We start from the raw sequence: 25326 nt of genomic DNA, 5'->3' as shown, positions 1-25326 counted from the left end.
TAGCTAATTTAGGAAGCAAAAGGAGGTGATTAACTTTGCTTCATGATTTTGTAAAAGGGAGAGTTACTGATCTTTGCAGGATACAGGAACGGATCTTCTTTCCCTTGGAGAACAGCACTGTTAAACGTACTACCTGCATCCTGCTTAATCAATAAAGTGATGCTCTACGGCAGCAGACTTTGTGAGCTTCTTTCCATAGTCAAGCTAAGTGTTAGTAAGCTCCTCTCTTCCATTTCTAATACAGGAAATTCTGAGATGCAGTAGGAGCAAACAGGGCCTCCAAGGTGAACGTTTCACACAGAAAGCACAGGAAATGCCATCCCAAGCAAGGGCTGACAGCTTTTCAGTGACTGCTAATTACTCTTTCCCAAATTAGGGGTTAAGCCTACTAGTTGGAACTCTGCAGAAGGCAACAGCAGGAGGCAGTTACCACTCAGAGGGAAAACACATTACTAATAGCTGATTGGTGATAACTTGCCTCTATTCTAGGAAGGGCTTGCTGCTCCCACTAAGCTCTGAGCACAGTGGGCAGCAGGATCACAGATGTCACGGCTTCCTCGCCCTGTGCTGGTCCAGCCCACTTTGGCACCTATCTTGTTGTCTGTCTACTTGTGTCTAGAGGGTCTTCAGTGAGTATTTTTACAAACTACATGACACCCTCAGAGGTCAGCTTGAGAAAAATTTCAGAGCCTACTCAAGAAATACAGTTTCTACTACATTTTAGTAAGACTAAGTCTCCCAAATTCCATTTTGAAAGTTGCCCTAGAAGTCTTTGGAAGGTTTTCAAGAATGAACTTACTAGCATTTCAATGTAGATGTGTCAATGCGTATTGAAGAGGATGATTTTATATTACTAGGGCAGGGACAGAATGATCCAAGCCAGATGTTGAACCTCTGGCTTTTGTGAGAAAAGAAATTGAACTACAGCTGCTTGTAACCTCAGGTACTTTGCTTTCTCTACGTCTTAAGCATCACAGTGGAAATTTTAGCGAACAAAAGATCTTTCAGCACTCCAGAATACTAATCTGTAATTAAGTATTTGAAATGGAGAACTGGATTTGCCAATATGTATTTCTCCTTTCCCCACATCACCTCTGTCATAGTTATCCTATGATTCACTTACATAGATATACAGCAGGATGGGGTGAGTCCGATTCCTATTTGGCCACGCTACTTTGGTTGAAAAATATGAACTTATATCTACATGACTTCTATTTTAATGTGTAATGTGTATTTATTAATGCATAGACATGTACTAGTAAATGTGCGGAAATTCTTAACAATAAACCAGTATCTAACAACTCCTGGTTTTTGTCTTGCCAAAAGTCATTATCATCCAGGGATTTCAGCAAGGTCTGGCTTTACCCTTCCAGTAGACCATAGTAGACCTTAATTATGTCAAATAATACTTTAAGCTAACCTTTAAATAATATCAATTGAGATATAGCACAGCATAAAAACTTCAAGGCAGGATCTTCACAGATATAGATAAGGACAATTACACCAGCTGCAGCACTGAAGAAGGGTTATATGGTTAAAATAAAGAATAAAGATCAGCTTTTTGAGTTTCTTAGCATCTCACATTTACATAAAAAAACATTCTTGAAACATTTATTTGGGAGGATAGAAGGGGGAAATAAATTATATATCTAGGATTTCATTCCTCAGGTGGTAGAAACAACTGTAATGATCTCAGACTTCTGTTTTGCAAGAGGCATTACTGGTTTTCTGTTATTTGTACATTATTGTCAAAGTGGGCTATCCTAAGCTTCTGTATTTTGTATAGCTTTCTCTCTGAACATGTTTAAAATCACTTAAAGATCTCTTCTAATTTATGATGGCCTGACAAGTGGAAATGTAGGGTCTATATGTCTGCTTTCAGATCCAGGTCCCTGCTGGTACGCGTCTCTGGGGTCTACAGTCCTGTTACAGCATCTTGACATCAGGCAGGATCTTGGCAACACACTGAATTCCTTTTCAGCATTTTCCAGTACATAAATGTGAAGGTATCAGGGAATGTGAAACACGTGCTTATGGAAGGACAAACAGTTATGACAACAGTTGCTAATTCCTTAGTATCAGAGAAAAAAGTATAGAGCATGGACAGAGTCAATGGATGACAGTTTTACATATTTGTTTCCAAAGTTTCTTGGGATGTTAGCCTGGGACAGTTGAGCTTGCGATCACTCACTCTTAAATACTTTTGCTGATTCTATATATATATCTTTAAATCCCTTCCTAACTCTAACCCTGCTTAAAGGAGATACATAGTTGAATCAGTGCAGACCTGGATACAATTCATGACTACCAAGATGAGTCAGTATAGGTCAGAATTCATACTGGTGTAATGAGAGTAGCATTATATTTTAGTCAGAAGATGAATAGATAATTGTTGCAAACCACTGCAAAATTCCACAACTGGAACTCCGGGCACAAAAGAGTGAACACTCAAAAAAACAGTATATGAAGCATACTGATTAAAATGTGCTTCGATACCCCACTCATTCCGGTCTTCCCTTAGATCTCCAGAACATTAGTAACATGCACATTTTCAGAACAGCAGCTTTTACTCAGTTCTGAAGATCTTTAAACTTCCCCTCTTAGTTCTTCCTCCTGTTTAAACCTACCTTCTCACTACATTCTTTTAATCTCCATGCTCTAACACATGTAAATCCACCCCAAATCCACATTAATTAACTAGAACAGGACTTCTACAGTAAGCAATTTCAAAAACTAACCACGACAATCTTATTCTTGGTTGCTCTAAACTAGTTATCCAGTCAGTACATCAAGTCATCTCTACACAACATTTCGGAGTGCTTATCTGTCACCTTTGCCTATATGGTCCACAGTGTATGAACAGGCTTATAATTTAAGCATTTTGGATACCTTAAAGATGCCTGAATCCTTCACCCAAAATGCAATGTGTTGCTATTACTCGGTCTGAAATTCTACAAAAGTGTCTTAATATCAGCGATATTTTTCTTACTTCCCTTTGCACATCAGAAGGACATTAGCACATGAAGAACAGATTAATCAGCAGAAAATTAAAATAATAGCAAACACGTTAGTAGAATGGTAATTAGCACAAGTTTACTTACTCTAATGAATCAAAGATATGGAAAGAAACCACTCCAAAATTGCAAGATACACTTTCTTCAACTAATTAGCTTTTTCCAATGGTCACAGAAGATGAAGAATAAGAGTTGAGAAAGCTGTTTCTTAATGAGTAACTTTCCAGCCACACAGAGAAAACAAAATTACTGTATTAGATATCAGGCCAAATTCTTATTTTAATTATATAAAAATTAGAGTTGGCTCCATTAACCATGTTTATTCTGACATCTTCAGAATATTTAAAACTGGGTTTTCCTTTAAGTCCTCATCATTGGAGGCTGCATTTTCATGTCACTGTTGAGAACACTGGTTGAATTCTTTGTGACATTTTCCACACATCCCTGTGATTAAAGACTAAAAATTTTTCAAGCAGACATGGAACTCCCTTGCCTCTCTTTCAAGTTCCATCCTGAAAAAAAGAGGCTTGCTAGAGACAAGAAGCAAGAGGATACATACTCCTTCCAAAATGTATCAGTACTTATGGTAAATCTGGCAATTTTATGCCCATATAAGATAAGAAGATCTTTTTTAAACTTTATGTTATCCGCCTCAACAATCACTTATGACAAACACTTTGGTAGAAAGACATTTGCAAGAAAAAAATATTCTTTTCAGACAGCTTGTACGCTGTAGAGTATTTCATAGTGCATATTTCCACAACACACTCAAATGTATCATTCCTATCCTACCCTGTTTTACATTATCAGCTCTTCAGCTCTTCTGCTTGCTATTCGTTAATATGTTTAACACAGAAAAGGATCGAGTAGGGCCTCCTTATTGTAGGGAAGACCAGGAGTATGTAAACACTGTGTAAATTAGTTTTACACTATTGAATTTCCTTTTTTTTTGGCTTCTAGTCATTCCTGTTGTATATATGGCTATGATATTTGGGTATCACTATTTCAAGTAGGAATACAATGAGGTTATTCTATTGTTGCTTTGTAAAACAGAGTAGTAGACACTATTTTCAAATAGTTCACTACAGTGAGAAAGTTTGATTTATTTAAATAAGTTTTCCCACGTACATTGAAAAGCATCTTCCATGTTCACAGTCGCTACTTTTAAAGTTCAGAAAAAGAATAACTTTACAAACTATGACATTAGTACATTTTACCGTCCTGGCTACATAAAGATTAACTTCCTTTCACCAGTTTTACTTTTTCTTGGAACACAGTCAGAAAATAAAGCAGTCTAAAAATCTATGCTGTTTTTTTAGATGAGATTTCATATTAAAAATGCAGGTGTTTCATGGCTGTAAGCTTCTAATGAGATAAAAGTCTTCTCAGTTAACTCTAACAGAAAGCCCTATTGCTTCCTTTCTCTGTGCACATTTCTTTGTAAACTTTATTTAAAAACCCCTTATTCTTTGAATGACTAGATTATACTGCGTATGTGCATCTAAACTATCTGCCTTCTCCTGACAGTTGAGGCTGCTCAAAACGTCAAGAAAATATTTGTTAAATCTGATTATATATATATATATATATATATATGAGTTGTCCTGTCAAGCCTAATATGGGTAGTTCTTCCCACAAGATAAAATTAACATGCCCCAAATCCTGAGCTAGTAGCGATCTATTTTGATTATCAAAGTAATGCTAAAAAGGTCATTTTTGATGTGGGAAGCATACTCGAGCAAAATTCTGCACTGGTTTATTATATACATCTGTTGAAGCCCATGTAACTGAGCAGGTTGTTTAGTACTTGCATGTTCTTTGGTCTATACTTTTATAGCAAATTAGACCAGACATTATTGTTGGTTTCATATCTAGGCTTGCTCTTTGAGCAAGACAGAAGTGATGGGTAGGGGCAAACCAATCTGTGTTTTTGTAATCATAGACACTTACCCTTTTCTCAGCATGTTCCCAAGTAACAGGGGTGGGGAGGAAGGAGAATGACACTACCACACAATTCAATTGTACAAATTTCCCTAAGGAAAGATCCAACTATTGTTTCTTGCTGCATTAGCTACTGGCACGTTATCCTGGAATTCAGAGTTACAGAATCTGCCTTGAAAGATGTTCCCCCCACCAAGGTTCCATTGAAAGGAGCTGGCTCCTAGGCTGAGAATAAAGCCAATGGCTGTTACTACACAGTCAGTATAGAGTCTGTGCATACGGTGTGCTGCTAGCAGCAGGAATTTCAGCTGGCATTGCAGGCACAAAGCTATATTCTCCCTCAAATGCAAGTGATACCAGTAGTTTCATAATTTAGCTTTACCACCACCAGCCCACACACACAGAGCTTTAGGGAGCCTAGTCTTATTCATCTCTTTACAGTATTTCCATCCTAGTAGCCAGATGATACATAGAATTTTTCCCCAGTAGTACCTAATTTAAGAAAGTAAAATGAACTTCAGAAGGTTGCAGCAAACTTTCCACAGCAGTTTTAGCTACAGTTGTCAGCAATCTTGATTAATTCAGGACTGATATTGTACTCAGTATTACAGAACATACACTAACAGAGGAAGAAACCAAAACCTTACCCAAGCTGTATGTTCCCAGTTTATTGGTTCTGAGCGCCGCTTCTTTCTCTTTACTCATGTGAGAGTTTAGAGGGAGTGGGTCTGCCTGTGTGAGCACTTACCCATGGAAAAGCAAATGCAAGCAAATCTAGCAAGAAAGAGCACAGCACACATCTAAGACTTACAAGTGTAAGCTAACCTAATGTAATCGTTTCCTAATGATTAGACACATCCACAGAGGATTCTAGGACTTTAACAAAACCTTATTTTTGCAGGTTTTAACTTTCAATCACTTCTTATGCTATTAATGAAAGAGAAAAAGACATGAGGGAGTATGTTCTATCAGGAAATACCCAAGATATTTTACTGAGGAAGAAGACAAGTGTTCTACTTAGTAGGGATCACTTTTTTTTTTTCTTTTTTTTTTTTGAGAGGAACTGAGGCTAATAAGGAACGAGGAATTTAGTTCAGATTTTTGAACCCAGGAAAGCAGCCAGAAAGAGTCGCAGACATGCATGCAGTATAAATGCAAGGTTGAAATAATTTCACAGAAGTTAGTTTACTGTTCAATGTATGGTGATTGAAGTGCATTTATTACAGAATAAAGTTGTTTTAAAACTGTGGCCATAGACATTACTAACATCCCCTTTAGACTATCACTGAAATCTGAAAGGAGGAGGAAAAAAGCTGACAGAGGAAGAAGACAACTGGATAATTTTTTTTTCTTGATGCAACCTCTTAGTTGACAGTGCAACTTTTTGTTGCAGTTGGATGACGGTATTATTTAGGTTGCTGTTTTCCATTGTTTAAAGCCTTGGGAAAGTACTTACACTGAAAATATATCCATCAAATATCTATCTCTAAAAGTTGGGAGAAATTTTTCATACAAAAAAATGGCTTGTCAACCTCTGAACAAAGCACCTGGGGAAAAATTAAGTGCTTCCACACTAAAAAAAATAGAGAACTTCTGTTTAAAATCCTGCTATACCTTCAAATTCAACAGAAGATGAGCTTTATGGTATAGATTTGCATTTGCCATTCTCACAAAACAAGAAGTTTAATTTAAAGACTCTGAAAAATTTTAGTTTTAACTAGAGTAGAGAAAGATTCCATTTCAAGAAATCACTTGCTATACAAAGGTAATTTGACTTTCCAGTCTAGAGGCTCAGGAAGAGGGAAAAGAAAGAGGAAAGAAAAGATTTGATATTAAGGAAAACCAGAAAAAAATCTGTATCCATTAGAATGCCTGTCTCTCCAGAGCCAGAAGCATAAACCAAAGTTACCAAACCTGATTGTGAACTTTCTGCCTGCAGAATTTGTGGGAATCCCTGATACTCCATCATTTTTCCACATATAGGGTAAGAATCTTAGCTTCAACTGATAGAAGAACTGTACAGATATCAATAAGACCTCTTGTGACAGAATTAAGGTTTTTTGTTTGACAGAAATCATTTGGGAAATTTTAAGATATTTTAGAAAGATATTAAAGATGAATATTCAAGTACTCAGAAGTTGTATGTACAAGTTATGGCAAAACTTTTAATTACGTATTAAGGCAGTGTAATCCCATCCAAAACAAAGGATGGGCAAGATCCAATAATCGAACAAGAAAACATAGCAGAGAAAGCTGTAGTTTTTGTGGCTTGTTACAGCAGTTAAAATACATATTTTATTAATCAGATGAGTGAAGAAAGAAGTGTCATGATTTAATTAGCTGAATGTTTGGCTGGACACTACTGATTTCTACTCCTCTTTGTCATGGTGGTTCTTTGTGATATTAACTAACTCACTTATGCCCATCTTTTCAAAGATGATGTCTGCTTGTGATTTTCATTTCTTAGATGCCCAACTTGAGATACTCTTTGTGATCAGGAAATGCACCAAGTTTTCAAGTATAATCAGTCTCAATGGTAGCTGTGTTGTATATATGTTCAAATATTTTAAAAGTAATCTTTTTTCACTTGATCCATCTTGATCTCTATTTAAGAAATAGGGCCCAACCTCTACACTAACTCTCCAAGGTAAATCCAAAAAATCAATTAATGGCTGTGCAACAGATAACAAAATGAGAGTAACAGCAAAGTCATTCAAGAAATTCATATTGATGGCACAGTCTAGCTAAAGTACATTACCTACCCAGAAGAGGACCACACACACAATAATCAAGACAGAATAATGGAAGCTGCTGAGTAAGGAAAGGGTTCTTAAAGGAAAGTCAAACCAAGTAAATTATTTTTTAAAAATCACATACATGTAGGCAGGTATGTGTGCATGTTAGGGATAATCAAGCTTATCGAAGAAGGTATAAGGCCAAGGATAAAAAAAAAACCTAATTCATAAATCCTCAGCCCAGGGCAGGGGATGAGAAGGGCACTGACCAGCACTAGTGCCATAAATGAACTCATTATCACCAGCACTGACTTATCATCCCAGACAACTGCTTCCAGCATACTTTCCAGAAACACAGTTCATAGAATGGTTTGGGTTGGAAGGGACCTTAAAGACCACCCAGTTCCACCCCCCTGCCCTGGGCAGGGACACTTTCCACTAGCCCAGGTTGCCCAAAGCCCCGTCCAGCCTGGCCTGGAACCCTGCCAGGGAGGGGGCAGCCACAGCTGCTCTGGGAAACCTGTGCCAGGGCCTCACCACCCTCACAGTAGAGCATTTCTTCCTTATAAATAATCTAAATCTTTCCTTCTTTCAATTTAAAACCATTACCACTCATCCTATCCCTACACCTCCTGATCAAGAGTCCCTCCCCACCCTTCCTGTAGCCCATTTAAGCTCTGGAAGGCTGCTCTAAGGTCTCCCTGGAGCCTTCTCTCCTCCAGGCTGAACCCCCCAACTCTCTCAGCCTGTCCTCACAGGAGCTGCTCCAGCCCCTGATCATCTTCGTGGCCTCCTCTGGACCCACTCGGGCAGGTCCGTGTCCTTCTGACGTTGGTGCCCCCAGAGCTGGACACAGGACTCCAGGTGGGGTCTCACCAGAGCAGAGTAGAGGGGGCGAATCCCCTCCCTCGCCCTGCTGCCCACACTGCTCTGGATGCAGCCCAGCACACGGCTGCCTTTCTGGGCTGCGAGCGCACGTTGCTGGCTCACAGGCAGTTTTCCATCCACCAATACCCCCAAGCCCTTCTCCGCAGGGCTGCTCTCCATCCACTCCTCGCCCAGCCTGTGTCTGTGCTTGGGATTGCCCCGACCCATGGGCAGGACCCTGCCCTTGGCCTTGTTGAACTCCATGAGGTTGGCACGGCCCCACCTCTCCAGCCTGTCCAGGTCCCTCTGGATGGCACATCCCCTCCCTCCAGCGTGTGACCACCCCACACAGCTCGGTGTCGCTGGCAAACTGCTGAGGGTGCCTCGATCCCACTGTCCAGGTGTTCAACAGAGATGTTAAACAGCACTCTACCTAGTTGGTAGGTCCATTATGTTCTCATCTGCTGATTCTCACTGTGATTTTAGAGAAATATTCCGATCTGTGGTGTAAAACCTGAGCTCAGCTATTAGAATTGCCACTTAGGGATACATGGCAGAAGGAAGTTTTAGAAGGAGATAGGGGAGAACCCAAAAGAAAATGACTTGCTGCTATTGCATGTAGTCACAGACCTATCAATATGTCATCTAGACGTAACTGATATATAATAGGATAGATTTTCTGCAGTGAGATGCTATATTCATAGGTTTACATATCACATCTTGTCAATTGTTTGGAAAACATCCAACATACTTTAGCAGGATCGAAATACAAGTTATGCCAGTTAGTGGTGTCCACTAGTTAAGTATATCACCCAGTCAAAATTTAGCATATAGACTTGATCTAAGTTTTAGGGATTCGTTACAAAGCAAGCATTCAATTCCTGCTTTTATAAAGATAGGTTTTGATCTTTAGTTAGTGGCGTTGAAGTTTGCACCATCTCAATGCAAAGATCAGATCGGAGTAGAACACAAGAACCTATTAGTTATTTTTCTTTTAACTATGCACACCCCACTTACTTCAGGAAGTTAGAAACAAATCATATAAAGCATTAATACCGAAATACTTGGTAGATATTTAAATCATCATCTGTTTTAGCAATATCCACAAACTAGCGTGAAACAGCGAGAAGCAGCGTCAACACAACCAGTACATAATACCAACTGATTCTTGAATACAGCCAAAAATATGACAGTTCTATTCTGAGTTGTGTTGCTGAAAATCTAGAGTAGTGTCCGTGACTGCATACGGAATTGCCTGTGTTTCACAGTGATTTAACTAAGACCAGAATCTGCCACAGCAGTCATTTTAGAGCTGACCTCTAGACTTCCATACAGAATGAAATATTACACGAATATTATGGTGGGTCTAACAGTGGGTGTGCAGAAAATCCTGGCTGCTAGACAAGGGCAAGGAGAAATAACACACATAGCATCTGCTTTAGGGACATGCAAACATCAGACTCATTTAAAAATTTGTAATAAGGCAACCAACAAAACGCAGTACCCACTCAGCGTTTTGTAAGCACCTCAGGTGATGACAGTAGTGGAGGTTATGTCTTCATTAGAGTTGCTGTCTAGATTTTATCATCAGTGTTACCGTAGTTCTTATGTGGGTGATTCATGGGCTAAGACACATAGCACAGGGTTGCTGTTTCATAGATCTTACAGAGCTTAAGGAGATTATTACATTAAAAAAAGCTAGTAAACATGAGGTTTGGTCATTGATACAGTGGCAGATTTACTATCACTCATTCAACCTTACTGCACACAATACTTTGTGAAGGCGTAAAAAGAAAGGTAAAGAGGGATTTGAAACAGGAAAACAACATAGCCTTGTAAAAGGAAGCTTCTATTCTTGTGCACAAAAGGTCACATCACAGGGCAGAACTGTGCTTGGTTTAGCCTGTTCCAGTGACAGGTACAAGCTAATCAGAGGTCAAAACCAGAATCTCTGTAGTAAGAACCTGAGGGCCTGGGTACAGATAATGGTGTCCTGAAGACAAGAAGTTTGTTTAATGTGCTAGGGAAAAGCAGCCAGTGAAGATTAAAAGACTGAAGCTCAAGGCCAAGCAAAAGGCAAGAAGGTGCTCCAGTAAATGGGAACCATGGAAACAATAGATGAGTTTTATCTGTGATGAAGGTTGAGAAAGCATCTTGGAGACTCTATATAGAAATGAATCACAGTAGTTCTGCTCCTGTGTTCTAAAAGACAGAACCAGAGTAGAGTCAAAAATTAAGGCAAAAAAATTAGTGAATTCACAGAAGCTAGATAAGGTTACTAGGATAAACTGAAAGGGTATATTAACACAGAAACTGAGAAAACTTCAGTATCCGTGAAAAAGAAGAGGGAAGGGATAGCAATAGAGGAAGGAAAGACAAGCTGACAAGAGCAGACGGGCACATCTTACTATATCACACTGGCAGAAATCTATATAGATAATAAAAAAGGCCAGTGGGAAAGAACTGACTCAGAAGCTGTAAAGATGGCTCTGCACATATGGAATTTAGTTGCACTAGGGAGAAAAAAAAAATCAAAATGAGAGAATAAATCCGTGGTGGAAGAAGTCATCTGGAAAACAAAATATGGGAAACAGTTTCAGTAGAAGTAGTTAACAGTGAATTCACAGAAAGGCTGAGCAAGACTATGGACCGGTGATGTGATAGTTAAAGTTAGGAACTAAGCAACAGAAAATGAGTAATGTTTCACAGAGAACAAATCAAAAGATCTTTGGTGAATGGAAAAACAGAAAAACAGACATAGGCTGAATGAGTATGTGGGAGCAGCAAGTTCTCAACAGGAGATAAAAATCAAAAAAGGAATATAGAAGATTTGTGTGAAGAGAGAACAGCATAAGGGAGTTCAGAGACAGTAACTCAGAAAAAGAATGAAAGGAAAGAGCAACATGATGCAGGAAGAGCATCAAAAAGCTGGTCAAAATGGAAAATAATAGGAGGGGAAAGCAGGCCTGTGAAAGAATAAAGCCAATATTTCTCCTGATTATCTAACTTTGGGAAGGACAATGAGAACCTGACAAACCTGCTGAGGTTATCAGCCTCACAACAAGCACAGATGTGGATTAAAATGATGTTCCTAATACAAGGAAAGAAAGGAAGAAAGAGTATGAATATCAGTGTAAGAGGCAGGGCTATTATCAGGGATGAATTTGGTAGGTAGGGTAGAGAGCAATTTCCAGCCTTGGGCCACATATAAAATTAGTTATATGAACTATGTCAGAAGGTATCTACATCAGAGCTGTGGGTTTCCTTAACAACTCAAACTAAACATGACTATTTCCAAAGAAGTGGAGAAGAAGAGTGGAAGAAGTATTAGAACCCAGCCCAGAGGAAAAAAAAAAAAAAATCCCAAGAGTCTAAACAGAATCCACAGTGTTCTCTAAGTGTGACTCATGGGAGAGGACTTGTATGCTACCAAGCACACGTTACAGCTGCAGCCTACGCCTGGGCTCATTCTGCTTCTCTTTTGAAATTCAGAAGCTTTGACAGTCTTGCAATCCTGCTGCATGGAAGAGCTTCAGCAGGTACATGTCAGACAGCTGAGCCACTGTCACAGGTACTCTCTACTTCAAAGGACATGTTTTGGTTGGGTTTTTTAAATAAGATGAATGTGAAGGAAGTTATCATGTTCTGATATGAAATTGCTCTGGGCCCCATCCAAAACACTTCTACTTAGCAAAACATAACCCCACAACCAGAAACGTTTAAGTACAGCATTGTACAACCGCTAATTAGCTCCTGGTTGCAAAAGCTAAGCGAATACTTTTTTTACAACATTTTGCCATCTAGATGAAGTTCTGTACAGACCTATATAAAGTAAGGTGTTTTTTTCACTCGCAATAAAGCGAAAAAGCCTTGGCATTCTGATGCATTGACTTCTCTAGCTACCATTTTCCCTTCACCAATAACCCCCCCTCAAAAAAAAAAAAAAAAGACCAAAGCAAAACACAAAAATTGCTGCTACCATAAAAAACCTACCATCCTTTTCAAGGTTTAGCAGCTACTAGGATTTCTCTTCAGCGTCTGCTTTCCGATTCCCTCTCTGGAGGGATAATCACACCTTCCTTCCACCCCAGCTGCAGTTACTGCGGTTACACACCCACCGCCACAAGCCAGAGGGATCCGAGTCGCTTCACGCAGCCTCTAACTAGGGACTATGAGAAGCTCGTTACATTGAACATAAGCGAACATTGGAGTGGGTAAATTCCTTTCATCAGACTTTAAAATGTCTTTTAATCAAGTTGGCTGCGGGTGAATAAGAGAAGGAGCAGGTGTAACTATCTGAAGGCCTGATTTACCCAGAGAAGGCAGGCAGAGCAGCAGTGCAAGCATCTCCAGCAATATTCTTTGTGTGTTTTTCACCACTTATGCTCTGGGGAATTTAAGTTTCTAAATAATGGTAGGTTTTCTCTCTTATTCAACCTTGGGTTTCTACTGAGAACAAGAATATTTCTGCTTGGCACTAAATGAGATTACAATACAAACTAGAGGAATTTAAGTAGTTGTGGATAAACAGCAACCTGTAATAAGTGACACTTAATCATAGTTATTCCTCAGCAGAATAAATACCACTGTCATTGCTTAAGGTAAAAATAAGAATAAAATATCCCAAGCCCTGTGAAGCGCTGTGGTTGTGATCCATTTACCATAAGAGGGAGTCGTTTTGTTGACTTCAGTGGGTTTTGAGATGATCCTGTACCTGGTTTTGACCGGGATGAAAACAAACATAATGTATTTTAAAACACTGCAAGCAGGATACCTAACTGCCAGCAACACAGACAGTGTTACTGATGAAAATTTAGTATTTAATACATGATTCATATTCTTGTATATGAATATCTACAGCTGAAAACTTCTGTAAGAATAGATATGAAATCAAAGAGTCTGCCTTTCAACTCTCCATTTTTATATGATCTCATCATTCCTGTACCACTAGTAGACTGAAGCATGATCAGTATCATTGTGTTTTAAGATTCATTTCTTCCCTGTACACACATGTTCCAAGCCTAGCTTCTGTTGGGATTCGCTAGGTGTGTTTGTTCATAGGTCTAGTCAGCCTTGTAAGAACAGAAGGCAAGTCTGACCACACAGATTCTGAGTCATAGCTTGACAAATCCTAGTCAGGGTTTTACAGAGGGCTATACAAATTCTATCAGCATTGTGGATCACTTTCATATCATTTTAAGAACAGATTTTTGTCTATAACAAAACTAAAATAGTGGGTACTGTGTACTGTTTAATATTTCTTATTTTACAAATGCATGGATAACAAAATGAACTGTTAAATTTAAACAAAATGAACTGTTAAATTTAAAACCATCTTCTAAGGAAGCTTGCATGGATTTTTAACCTGGGTATACAGTAACGTAGCAGTAAAGTGATTTAAATTTGGTTAAGTTGTTGTTTTTCAGCCTCCAGCAAATTTGTAAATAGTTATTTCTCCCCAAACCTGAAACATATGATGTTTTTGTTAGTAGGGATAAACCAAAATCCAATCACATTTTTTCTTGATCTTCTATTATTTTTCAGCTGTGCATTAATAATTGTACTACTACTGGTATTAGCAGTTGTAGCTCCAAGTTTTGTAACACATACTGGTCATTCTTTTGGTGCCCTATTAACACTGCGAGTACTTTTGTGTATATACATGTGCGTGTGGAAAGTGAGGGGAAGGAGGGTAATTACCGCTCCTATTCAAGTTTGTGTTGTATGTAAGGACATTTTCAGCATTCAAATTTTTTATTCCTTATAGTCCTGCAAACTCCATAGCCCTGCAACCACAGTTCCTATATTTTTACTAAAACCTGTGACAGCATTTTTGCTAGTTCTTTAGACCTTAAATTCTGCCTGCAAATAATCTGTCTCTCCTGTTGTGCAGGTTCTCCCATGCTGAGGTCAGAAAAGTTTCCCTCTTGTAATACACCTCAAGTAGAATTATTTCCTCTTCATTAAGGTACCTAATTAATTAGCTCACCATTTCGTGATCCTTATTGTTTCATTCATTTTGTTTGAAGTAGGCTCTTGAATCAAATATCGAGAACTGATAGGTTGATTTATGATACTACATACATGATCTACTACTACTGTTAATAGCAATAAAACCAAGTTTTGCAGGTTTTTCTGCATGACGCAGCCCTAACAGCTTAAGTGAGAGTTCCACAAACCAGACGAGCGTATGACAATAACCACACAGTACAGGTTTAACAGCAGCATTTTAAATGGTTGCTCTTTTGTTCTTTTTACTCTCAGTGACATCTCTTCTTGACTCAAATAGTTGTGGCACTAAAATTATCTCAAAGCTGAAAGGTGCTAATCGAGCCTTTAGTTTATTCATTATTCAGCAACGGATCCTTAGTTATTAATTTCTCATATTACCAGAAAAAATTACTTATGGTAACTCTGTACCCTATCATTAAGATGGCACATAAAGCTGAAATCTTACCACCGATAAGAAGCCATGGATTCCTAACTAGTTAGCATTCTGTAGTTCACACACGAGGTACGCAGGAAAAAGGCTGACAATACTGTTACAATTATGAGAAACGGGCCCAGATACGGGATAAGAAATAATATATATGCTAGAGGTTGCTCAGCATGCATCCCTACCTCAGTGGAAAGGTCATGCACAGGTTTCTCAGTGAGACATATTAGGTCAAAACAGTACAAAAGCTATTGCAGCTGTACAAATTCCAGCTTCCAAATTCACAAAGCAGATCTACCAAGAGAGGGCAAATATCCACAATACATAGTAGAACAATAATTTATCTTGAAAACTTTGTTAGAAGAGTATGAGGACACTTCTGAGACCACTCAGATTACTCAGCTAGCAGGGATGAGATGGGGTGTTCTGTATTTTCAGTGACCTGTTCTCAGGTACCACTGGTTAATTATCCTACCATTTCTTACCTGATAGCTACTCGTAGCCTTCCAGCATAATTGTGCTTAAAAGCATACTTTTAAAATGTTTTGGTTAGCTTACATCATACCTCAAGACTTCTAAATTGATCTGAGTCAGTATTGCAAGTAAGGAAAGATGACAAGGGTACTGCTCCCTAACGCTGCCTATGACTTTTAAACAGCTTTTGTATCTTCGCTGTTGCAAGACTGAAAAATCCCACATTGAATGCACCTTAGTAGTAAGAGAATAACTCATTACCTAATATCAACCCAAAAAAAGCTACAGACATTCCAAAAAACAAGGGCTGTAAAATTTCTTACTTCTCAACTCCAGGGAAACACCTGATAAATTGTCTTCCCACCTCGACCAAAAGCACAGATGAAGGCAATAGTTAAAGAGCTCACAGCTGGCTTAGCTTTCAGCCCAACCCACTTTAAACCAGTTTGAATTTTGTTTCAATTTCTTCCAGCTGGCAGTAATGCTGTTAAGATGCAATGCCACTGACAGACATGCTTACTAGCAGTCTCCTCCTCCCAAAGTGTATTTCACACCAAATACTTAAGGAGGAATAAAGTAAACTGTTTGTGTCATCTCTGCTTGCTGAAGACTCCATGCATTAGGGAAATATCCAGTAAGTGGCTTTGCTCTTTGAGAGACACAGGAATGGCACAGAAAGAGCAGAACAGGACAGTAGATTGTCATCATAATACTGATTGTGTCTCCTTTACTATTCTGAGACCTTTTTTTCCTACTTCTTAAGAACAAGGGACAATTTTGGTTTGTATTTCAGATTCATGTGTCTGTCATTAAGTAGTGTAAATGGGTGTCCTGTACCAAAATAATTTTAACTGTCCCTTCCCATCTTTTGTGTTGGTTGCAGGAGGGAGCTTATCCATAAGGGTGAAATTTCTATAGGCTTTTACAAAAAGTTTAAAGGAAGAGCCAAATCCTAAAAACTTTGCACACTTGCATTATTTTCTGAAAACTTTTAATCTTGACATACAAGATTAAACGATCTTACATTCTGTTGATCTCCACTTGCCTCTGGCCAATCCTAATACAAGCTGAAGAAATTATTTGTAGTGAAAAATAGTATTTCATATGGATTTTATAACTAGATAACTCTGAAAAAATATATCCTTTTAAATTACATCTTAGAAAATACAGAATCTATAATTGATGATTCTGACAAAACAGATGCAGACACCAAGTAAACATGATGTGATCTTAATGTAACTGCATCAAATATAAACCTTCACGACATAGGTAAAGGCAGATAGTAAACAATGTGTCTAAGAAAAATTCCATTTGCACATCATATCTCATAGCTGAATAAGAGCAGTGCTTCACGGACTGACAGCATTCCACCTGGCCTCCTTTAAAAAAATGTTCACAAGTACTTTATTATTTTCTTGAATTGATTTGTTTATGTAAGCTTTTGATGAGTTCTATGAAAAATTCTTGATGGATAAATAATGAAAACAAAGTATCCAAAATGGAAAGTTACAGTCATGTAGATAAGCTTTGATTAATCACAGACTACCTACATTTGGAGAAATGCAACACCAAGCATAAGATACTGTATGAAGATACCTAAACACTGTATTTGGTCAAGACCATAATACATTCAAAATCCTCTCTGCTAATATTTTCATGTTTCACTATAAAGTAGAAGAAACCAGGTTAATTTCTGGGGACGACACAAATTGCGTGTATCATTCACTCTGACATGTAGAAACCAAATGCAAACATAGACAAAGCCAGTTCAAACTTTATTTTTAAAATACTTTTTGAAATAATTAAATTATTTGCCTAGTGTTATTCTAGAATATGTTGCTGCCTGGATAAGGTAGTACACTTTTAATACCATTTCTGTTAGTTGTGATCAAAAGATGTGATATTCAGTAATACTTTTACAGCAAGAAGAAGAAAAGTGTCTCAATTCTTTCATTCCCAAGTTTTTTTCAGTGAGGAATAACAAATCATACCATAAGTAGAAGTTCCTGCATTCTTTCAGGATTTTAATCAAATTTAGCCTTTCTTGATTCTGACAAACTTATCACTTGTCTCCAGTCAGCTCATCTGGGTAATCCTATTCAGAATAATGTAAGGAGGCATCTCCAGCCTAATAAAAACTCCTCAGTTCATCCTTAGAGGCTGGGTATGGAGTGGGGACTCTGCTGATTCTCATGGACAATGACCTGTACTTTCCCATTAATGGAAAAGAATAAGAACTCTTGCCTTTTTCAGTTGGCCACTGCCCTGATAATACCAAATAAATTACTTTTTAAACATCTAAATACATATATTTTCTTGAGCAGGGTTTTTTTCCTGTACTTGATAGTCCAATATGTGATACTAGGTAACTGTTAATTGCTTGTCTATTTTATAGGTCCTTCTTTGTTGAGTACTGTAAACTTCTATTTGGTGAGCCTCTTCCATTTGATTTTTATGGAAAAGTATATAAGCAATGTAGATTATAGGATCATGAGAAAATACGTTATTGTCTTTGTACTCACATTTCACTTGGCTGAAATTCTCAAAGTGTTAATATATTAGTAGAACTACTCATGGAGTTAAGAAGGAAGGTAATTGCCCTGCTCACTGAGAAAATCTCCCATCATTTATTAATTAATTCCACGGTACTTAAAGGTACTCCCAGAGTTCCATGTGACTGTGTGCACAACTTTCCCTTTAAAGCTTACTTTTGCTATAATAGGATCACCTGTTTCTTTAAGATCAATTCTTACAAATTATTTCCAGATTAGGATATTGCAGTATTTTCTGCTTGGGGTTCATTTTTTTCCAGTATCAGAAGACACAACTAGAAAAGCAACAAGAATTAGTCAAAAATACAGACAAACTCAGACAGTCCTAGTCTTGATCTGAATACGGGATCAGAAGTTTAGTATCTGAATAAGGAGAAATGTTTTTTCATGATCCAGCCTCCATTGTAGAGCCAGGTTGGAGCTGCCTAAATCTCGGCATGAATTAGAACAGTTTCCAGGTATGATCCCAAGAGGCCACAATATCAATGACTGTTCTTGGTTTCCTTGACTGCAGAAGTGGGAAAAAGGGTAGAGTTGCCAGGCCGACAACACAACCAGGAGAGAGGCTTTGCTCATCACAGACCAGGGTAATATCCTCTGTAAACATTTAATTTTAGTTTATAACTCACTTGCACTGGCAGAGAAGGGGACTGTAACAGAACCAATAATTCAGTTCTTTGTCGTGTGGTAGGTTATTACTTTGTCGGTGGTTTAACTTCTATTGCACAGAATTGCACTGTTCAGGACTGGAGTGTACAATCAGTTCTCTTGGAGAAAATGGAGAATCATATTTTGCAGTGTTGAAAGTCACAGATTCCTACCTCTTGTTGATGCTGATACTTATACGTTCATTTGTTTAGACCACTATATATTTACTTGACCTGTGAAATCAATGAATATTGTACTGATATAATAAGATGCACTGATGGATGCACATCACCCTAAAATCTTGCTGCATTTAAAACAACAATTGCTAATTGCTTGCATTAATACATTGTTGAAATTAGTAGCCAAGACTTCGTTTCTGTAACTTAAAAAAAAAAAAAAAAGATAAAGTCTTCAGTATTCTATTTCTTTTTATGAGCACACTTGCAAAAAGCAAACTTGACACACCTATGTAATCACAGTCATGAGGCAAAGTTCAGATTTGCTTTTCGGAACATTCACAGCAGGAAACATAATCAGAGGACTTATGCACATCTAGTCAGGGAACAGAAACAATATGATAATAGAACAATTGTTCAAATTTGAAGTAGGCTAGCCTTAGAATTTTAAATACCAACGTAAATGTCACTGAATTACAAATTAAGGTAAGTTTATCTGTTCATGGACGTAAATGGATTGAAAAAGAGGTTAAAAACATCTGAAATGACTGATTAAGGTGGGATTCTACCATTACTGAGCAAGACAAAAGACAAAAAGCTCAATAGGTTCTTAGCAATTGTAAGAATATATAAATATCTGCCCATTACAAAATGGCTTCTATTATAGCACCCTGACTGTGCCAAATTTAAAAGGCCAGGCACAGAAGATCTTCTTGCATCTTGAGAGAAGATCTTCATGCCAAAACCCAGTTGCAACAAAGGTATTTTGTGTGTCTCCATCAACTCGGTGGCAGTACAGCAAGATGCTCCAGTGCAACAATGTTTAGAAAGGATTTGGTTAGCATCGTATGTATTAATTTATTGATGGATGCTTTAAATGATACAGAAAAAAAATTTGTGTAGTATTGATTTGAATCCTCTCCCATAGCATAAGCAATAGGGAAGGTCAACAGCTGGTATCCTGGACTTTATTTCCTCGTGAGACATCCAAACTGAAAAAACCACTCTAATTCACATATATGTGTAAATGGATATTAAATATCCCAATGAAATCATATTTTGTTAATACATTCCAAATATTTCAATTCTATTACTTGGGCTGGTAAATATCCAGAGAAGAAACTTTTTATTTAAAAAACCCCAACCTAATAATTCAAACTGGATTATTTTCAGAAGGATGTTCCCTTAGATGATATTTAAGTAACCTTATGAATCATACATGTATTTCTCCCTTAAAGGAAGAAGTATAATTACCAGGTGCATACCCCATCTAAGCAGTAAGCCACCCCCAAGCTGTGTTTTTGTTACTATGCCATGACACTTTCATCTGAGTTGATTACAATTCAGTTGAATTGTGTTTTTCCCTTCCACAGCACAACTGTGTCAACTGTATTTGTGCATCAACACTTGCCATGCTAACTGTATTTGCCTTGATGTGTTTTGTGAAGGTAAAGGCAGTTATTCCACTGTGTCTTGATAAGGTTTGAAAATATAGAAAGCAGGCACACAAAATCAGAGTAGAAACACACTGGGAATGTATGACAGAATACTGCCTGAAGTACTAGGAAAAACTGGGTAAACGATTTGGATTACATGTACTGTTTTAATGAAATCTTTCCTCCACAATAGAGTAGGACTGTTAAGGAACAGTTAGAGGAAGAAACCAGTGTGCTAGCCTAGTTACTATCAAAGAAAACAGGGTTGGTAGGTAGGGACTAGCAATTGTATTATTTCTTACAAATATTTGTGGTGAATCATGAAAGTATCTTCATAATTAGCTCGTTAAGATTGGTTAAACATTACAATACAGACAGTAAGAGTGGGACTCATCTGTCCGTATTTAGCCTGTGCAGGTAGGTGGCTACCTCTGAGCCAGTCACTCAGTGCTTCCTTTGTAGGCAGTGGAGAGTCATTTCCAGAGGTCACTTCATCCCAGACTAAGATAGTGGTCAAAAACTAGTCTGATTAATTGCATTATAGGAATCTCTTTTTCTCTCCATCAATTATAAGGGAAGCCTTAACAACTACTCCATATGTACATGTCCATGTCATAGGTATCTGAAAGTGGTGAGAATAATTCCTCCCAACTGCCAAATCCAGGGGATTACTATTTAATAAATCTACTGTAAAAATACCAGATTAACAAATTGTAGTGCCTAAGAAATTATTATTTGCTTTCTAGTCATTATCGTTCACGTATGTGAGCAAAATGAATACTTAGAATTTGAATTTAGTTTTTCAGATTTGCCTCATTTATGTTTTTCTATTGGCCAACATGATCTCTGGTAATTTCAAGGCTATTTCTCTAACATAGAATTGTCTGGAAATGTTATCACACTTGTCTTTTTGATGTGATGACTTAGCAATCCAGAGGAGAAACAGCCCTCTGGTATAAGGGGCTTAAAGAGAAAACAAGGGCAGAGAAAAATCGGATTTGTTGGGTAAAACTGTGTTCTCTAACGATACATTGGATGTCCAATACTAAATAATAAAATGGGATTCTGGGGAGAGGTTTCTGCTGAACCGTAGATAATGCTCTGAGCTACAGAAGTAAAAAAACACATGGAAAGCTGTTGCCTTCTGAAATTTTGCCATGTGGTTTTTTTTTTAGCTGTGATTTTAAATGTATTTAATAGTAACAAATGTTTGAAGTCTAGGTAATATAGAAATCATGGCCTGCATCACAGGATTAGTTCCTTCCACTCTACTTCACCAGTGCCCTTCTGTGTTAGTGGGAAGCAACTGTTGAGAAAGAAGAGTATTTTCTCTGTAGCTTTTATTTCAAGGGTTAAATTCTGTCCCTAATTACACTCACATAAAGCTAAGAGAACTTAAAATGCTAATATGTATCAACTACAGATTTAATAACAGAATAAATAAAAGCTGAATGTAGCCCTTCTCTATCATGGTGTCTATTCCACATACCTTACATTGCCAGGGGACTTTGAGAAGAGAATCAGTTTTAGTTGTTTTGGATCAGTCTAGTTTTTCCCTTTTGTGATTACTCTTTCATCAGTATGGTAGTTGAAATTTGGACTTCTTAATCACCACTCTTGGATTCTGGAAAGTTTAATAAAAATGTGAACTTTGAATATAACATACAAAGTGTAAGTCAAATTCTCCTCTCAAGCAGACTGAAGGAAATCTGTTGTAACTATAATGGATGTGGATTTATTCTGGATCCTGATCACAAGGAATAAAACTTAGCTTTGTTTTTTAATAAAAATAGGACCATTTTTCTCACCAATAAATGTAAATAATACAATTATATCTAAGTATAACAATATTTTGATTTTGAAGGGCTTTGGTTTAAAAGTTCTCTTAGATAAAATAGTTAATTGCTTGTGTAGTAAACCGATACTGCTGCAGATGGGTAACATCAAACTTAACAGCATTTGTGGGAATAATACTGTAATTTTCTCAGTAAAAAGAATAAGATTATCACTGATAATTTACAAATCGGAGTTTGTGGTGCAAGTAGAAGGTTACTGAATTTGTCATTGAGACTGTGACCTCACTGTAATCAGCTATAAAACTGTTCAACACTGTTGTTCCTAGAGGGCATGGGAGAACATGATCAGTGAAACTATGCATGCCTGTATTGAGCCTGGGCTCTCTCCCACTGTAATTAGTGACAAAACTTCCAGTGACTCCTGTGAAAGCAGGACCAAAACTTTAAACAGAAATAATCAGAGCCAAATCTTATTTGCAGTGACATAAATCTGGAGAATCTCTTCTGAAATAAGTGGAATTACTGTAATTTAACCCAAAGGAACTGAGAGTATTTTTCTTTTAATTCATGGGTGGGGAGAGAGAAAAAGACACCATTCCCTTATGTTGCCTCACCACTGCGTATCAACCGAGACTCTATCTGCTGTCAAAATCCTTATCTGCTTAAGCTGGAGAGGAAGAGCTGACTTCACCATTTAAGGATTTAAGATTTTATTGTCTACTGAATTTTCTGTTATCCTTATCCCTCTACTTATCCCCTTCCCCACCGCTTAGCAGGTAGATTCCTTAAGAAGGGACAAATTTGTTTCCTGGTTCTGTCTAGGTTTCTTAAAATTGAAGCTACCTTACTCCATCAATGTGTAATCTGAACTGAAACAACCAGTACACTTTCACTTTGGTCTTTCAAAACTACCTGGCTAGTTATTTTTAGATTATTAAATTGAAAGCCAAGGCCTGTAGCTGAAACACTGAGCTCTACTGGAGGCTTACTAAATTCAAGGTAATAGCTCCAGCAGAATCATTCAGCTCTGTTCACCAGTGGTCAATGAAGTGACAAGCATGTAATCCTCAGACAGAGGTGTAGCATTCTTTATGTAGCATGCAGTTTATTCCTCTCTGTAAGGTCCATTGTCAGAATGAAATCTCCATGGCCTTACACAGAATTAATCTGCTTTTCTCTCCTTATAAGCATGCATATACACACAGAGGTGGGATTCTTCTTTGGAAATGCAAGTCAGTGCTTTGGTGATAGGAGATATGATGAGATTTTCCCCTAAATATGCCATATAACTAAGATGTTTTCTTTTGATTGGACCCGTCACTGGCTTCTTGAAGACTGGAACTTCATTCTTCTATAGGCCTAACCTGTAATGATGTCCTCTATCCAAGGGCAGGGATCTCTGCTGTTTGCATGATAGCTTCCAACCAAATGATTTGGTGGAGACAGCCAAGTTAATGGCAAAAAGCCCTCTGTTCTGCAGACCTGTATCTCTTCAGGTAGCAAGTATGTGCCCTGTTGAAGAAAAGCAACTATTTCTGCCTACAACAGCACCTAAATCATCAGCTCAGACTTCAATTGTCTATACCCATAAAGTCTAAAGTCAGAAACAATTTCCCCTAAGGAAGTATGAAATACACCCTCGTTTTTCCTCCTTCATGATCCACAAGTAGATGTTCACAGCACCGTGTTTTCCTACCTGACCTGCTGCTGTAACCCTTGTAGATGAAATTTTGACGGCCACCCCAAGGGTGTGACCCACAATGGCGTGAAATACGGAGCCGGAATAAAAATCAAACTGTGGATGAAAGTAATCACCCACAGTAAACGAGTATAAATCACCACCATAAATGATATAAAGAAGTGCTGAAGGGAAAACTGGTGAATTTTTCTCAAATCTTGCACAGGAAAATGTTGTCAAGATAGGTCAGTAGCCTCCAGAATAAATACCGCAAGAACACATGTTAAACAGCTTCTACAGTGAAACAACCAAAACCAGATCAGATCAGTCCTATTGGCAGAACTTAAACTAACATACATTTGTCTGTAGCTCTCTCAGCTCACACTGAGGGGTTGGGGGTTTTGTGTATGCATCACTCCCCCAAAATGCAAATGCAAAGGTACCAAACAACTTGTGGTTCACAACTGCAGATGGGAGCCGTCCACAGGTGCAGATTAACGGAACAAAACCTCCCCATTCCTTCACATGCATGGGCACACACGGAGAGGTAGAGCTTCCAAGCTCCACAGAGCCACACATCCTTAGAATGAGCAGATGTGACTGTTACGGGGGGGATTTATTACAGAAATTCAGCAGCTAGGAGTCTTTTCTGATGGAACGTTAGCCAGTCTGCATTTCCCTGGGAGGAGGTGCTACACAGCCCGGAGGTTCTTCTCCCAACAGGCGGAATCTAATGGATTATCTTTCTGAATCATTAAGGGAATGCAAGGGATCTTAGTAAGGCTCAGGTATTGGATATTAATGGGTTACAATCCAGGCGAGGGAAGGGAGATGACAATTTTGTGAAAAAGGGATCAAACTGAAGCAGCAGCTGATAGAAGGCCAGTATCCCCTGAGAAGGTCATTTTCACTGTATCAGCAGCCTGCCTCCCCTTACTATTTTTTCCTTTACACACAGTGAAATATTTCTACCTCACAGTGACATTCATCTTTTCTTTCATCTAGCAGTAGCTTATTGTTTCAAAACGGCACCTTTTTCTTCTTGCTTTAGAAGTCCCTCTTTATTTTGGAAATACATAGAGAGGGAAATGTTCATGGCTAAACTGGTTTAAGAAAGAAATGCGGAATATTTGACTCACCTCTTCAGCACCAGGCAGGCAGGCAGCCTCCACCTCCTCAATCCATCAGTCCGAGCGCTCGCATCCACTGACGCCTCTCCTCTCCGCTTTGGCCCTTTCTCACATCAGCATCTCGGATTTGCGGCGAGCAGACAGACACACCACGGCTGCAGGCACTAGCCCCGCAGCCCAAGCAGGAGAGAAAACCTGCCCTTTCGCATTTTCTCCCTAGAAAATCAGATGTTCTAAACCCACGGGATTTTGTAAAGGCGGTGACGGCAACACTTGTCCGGCGGCCCCCCGCGGGAGACAGGGAGGTGCTCGGCGGTCTCGCCGGGCGCCGGGGCAGGGGGAGCGCGGGGCTGGCTCGGAGGAGGAGTCGGAGCCTGCCAGCCCGTTTCCAAGCCAACGGCGGGGGGTTCCGCGGGCGGGGGGGCGGCGGCGGCTCCGGGGCC

The 25326-nt window shown here is 38.6% G+C and overlaps 2 protein-coding genes across 3 annotated transcripts in view; one reads left to right on the top strand and one right to left on the bottom strand.

Moving 5' to 3' along the window:
• The window catches only part of GNAZ (G protein subunit alpha z), a 73983-nt gene extending 48665 nt beyond the window's left edge, over positions 1-25318 (bottom strand). Inside the window, exons 1-2 of one of the 2 annotated variants that reach the window (XM_026859775.1) lie at positions 24893-25318; positions 21769-21903 (exon numbers count right to left, since the gene is read on the bottom strand). The gene's annotated coding sequence lies outside the window, so the exon portion shown is untranslated. The remainder of the gene's footprint in view (positions 1-21768; positions 21904-24892) is intronic. The other variant, XM_026859776.1, reaches the window with a different exon arrangement.
• Positions 1-25326, top strand: part of RSPH14 (radial spoke head 14 homolog) — a 104058-nt gene that overhangs the window by 58913 nt on the left and 19819 nt on the right. The window lies entirely within an intron of this gene.

Source organism: Athene cunicularia (genome assembly GCF_003259725.1).
Source record: "Athene cunicularia isolate RWA chromosome 15 unlocalized genomic scaffold, athCun1 chr15_part1, whole genome shotgun sequence".
NCBI lineage: Eukaryota > Metazoa > Chordata > Aves > Strigiformes > Strigidae > Athene > Athene cunicularia.
Note: the sequence above shows the minus strand (reverse complement) of the source record. Positions and strands in the feature narration are given on the sequence as shown.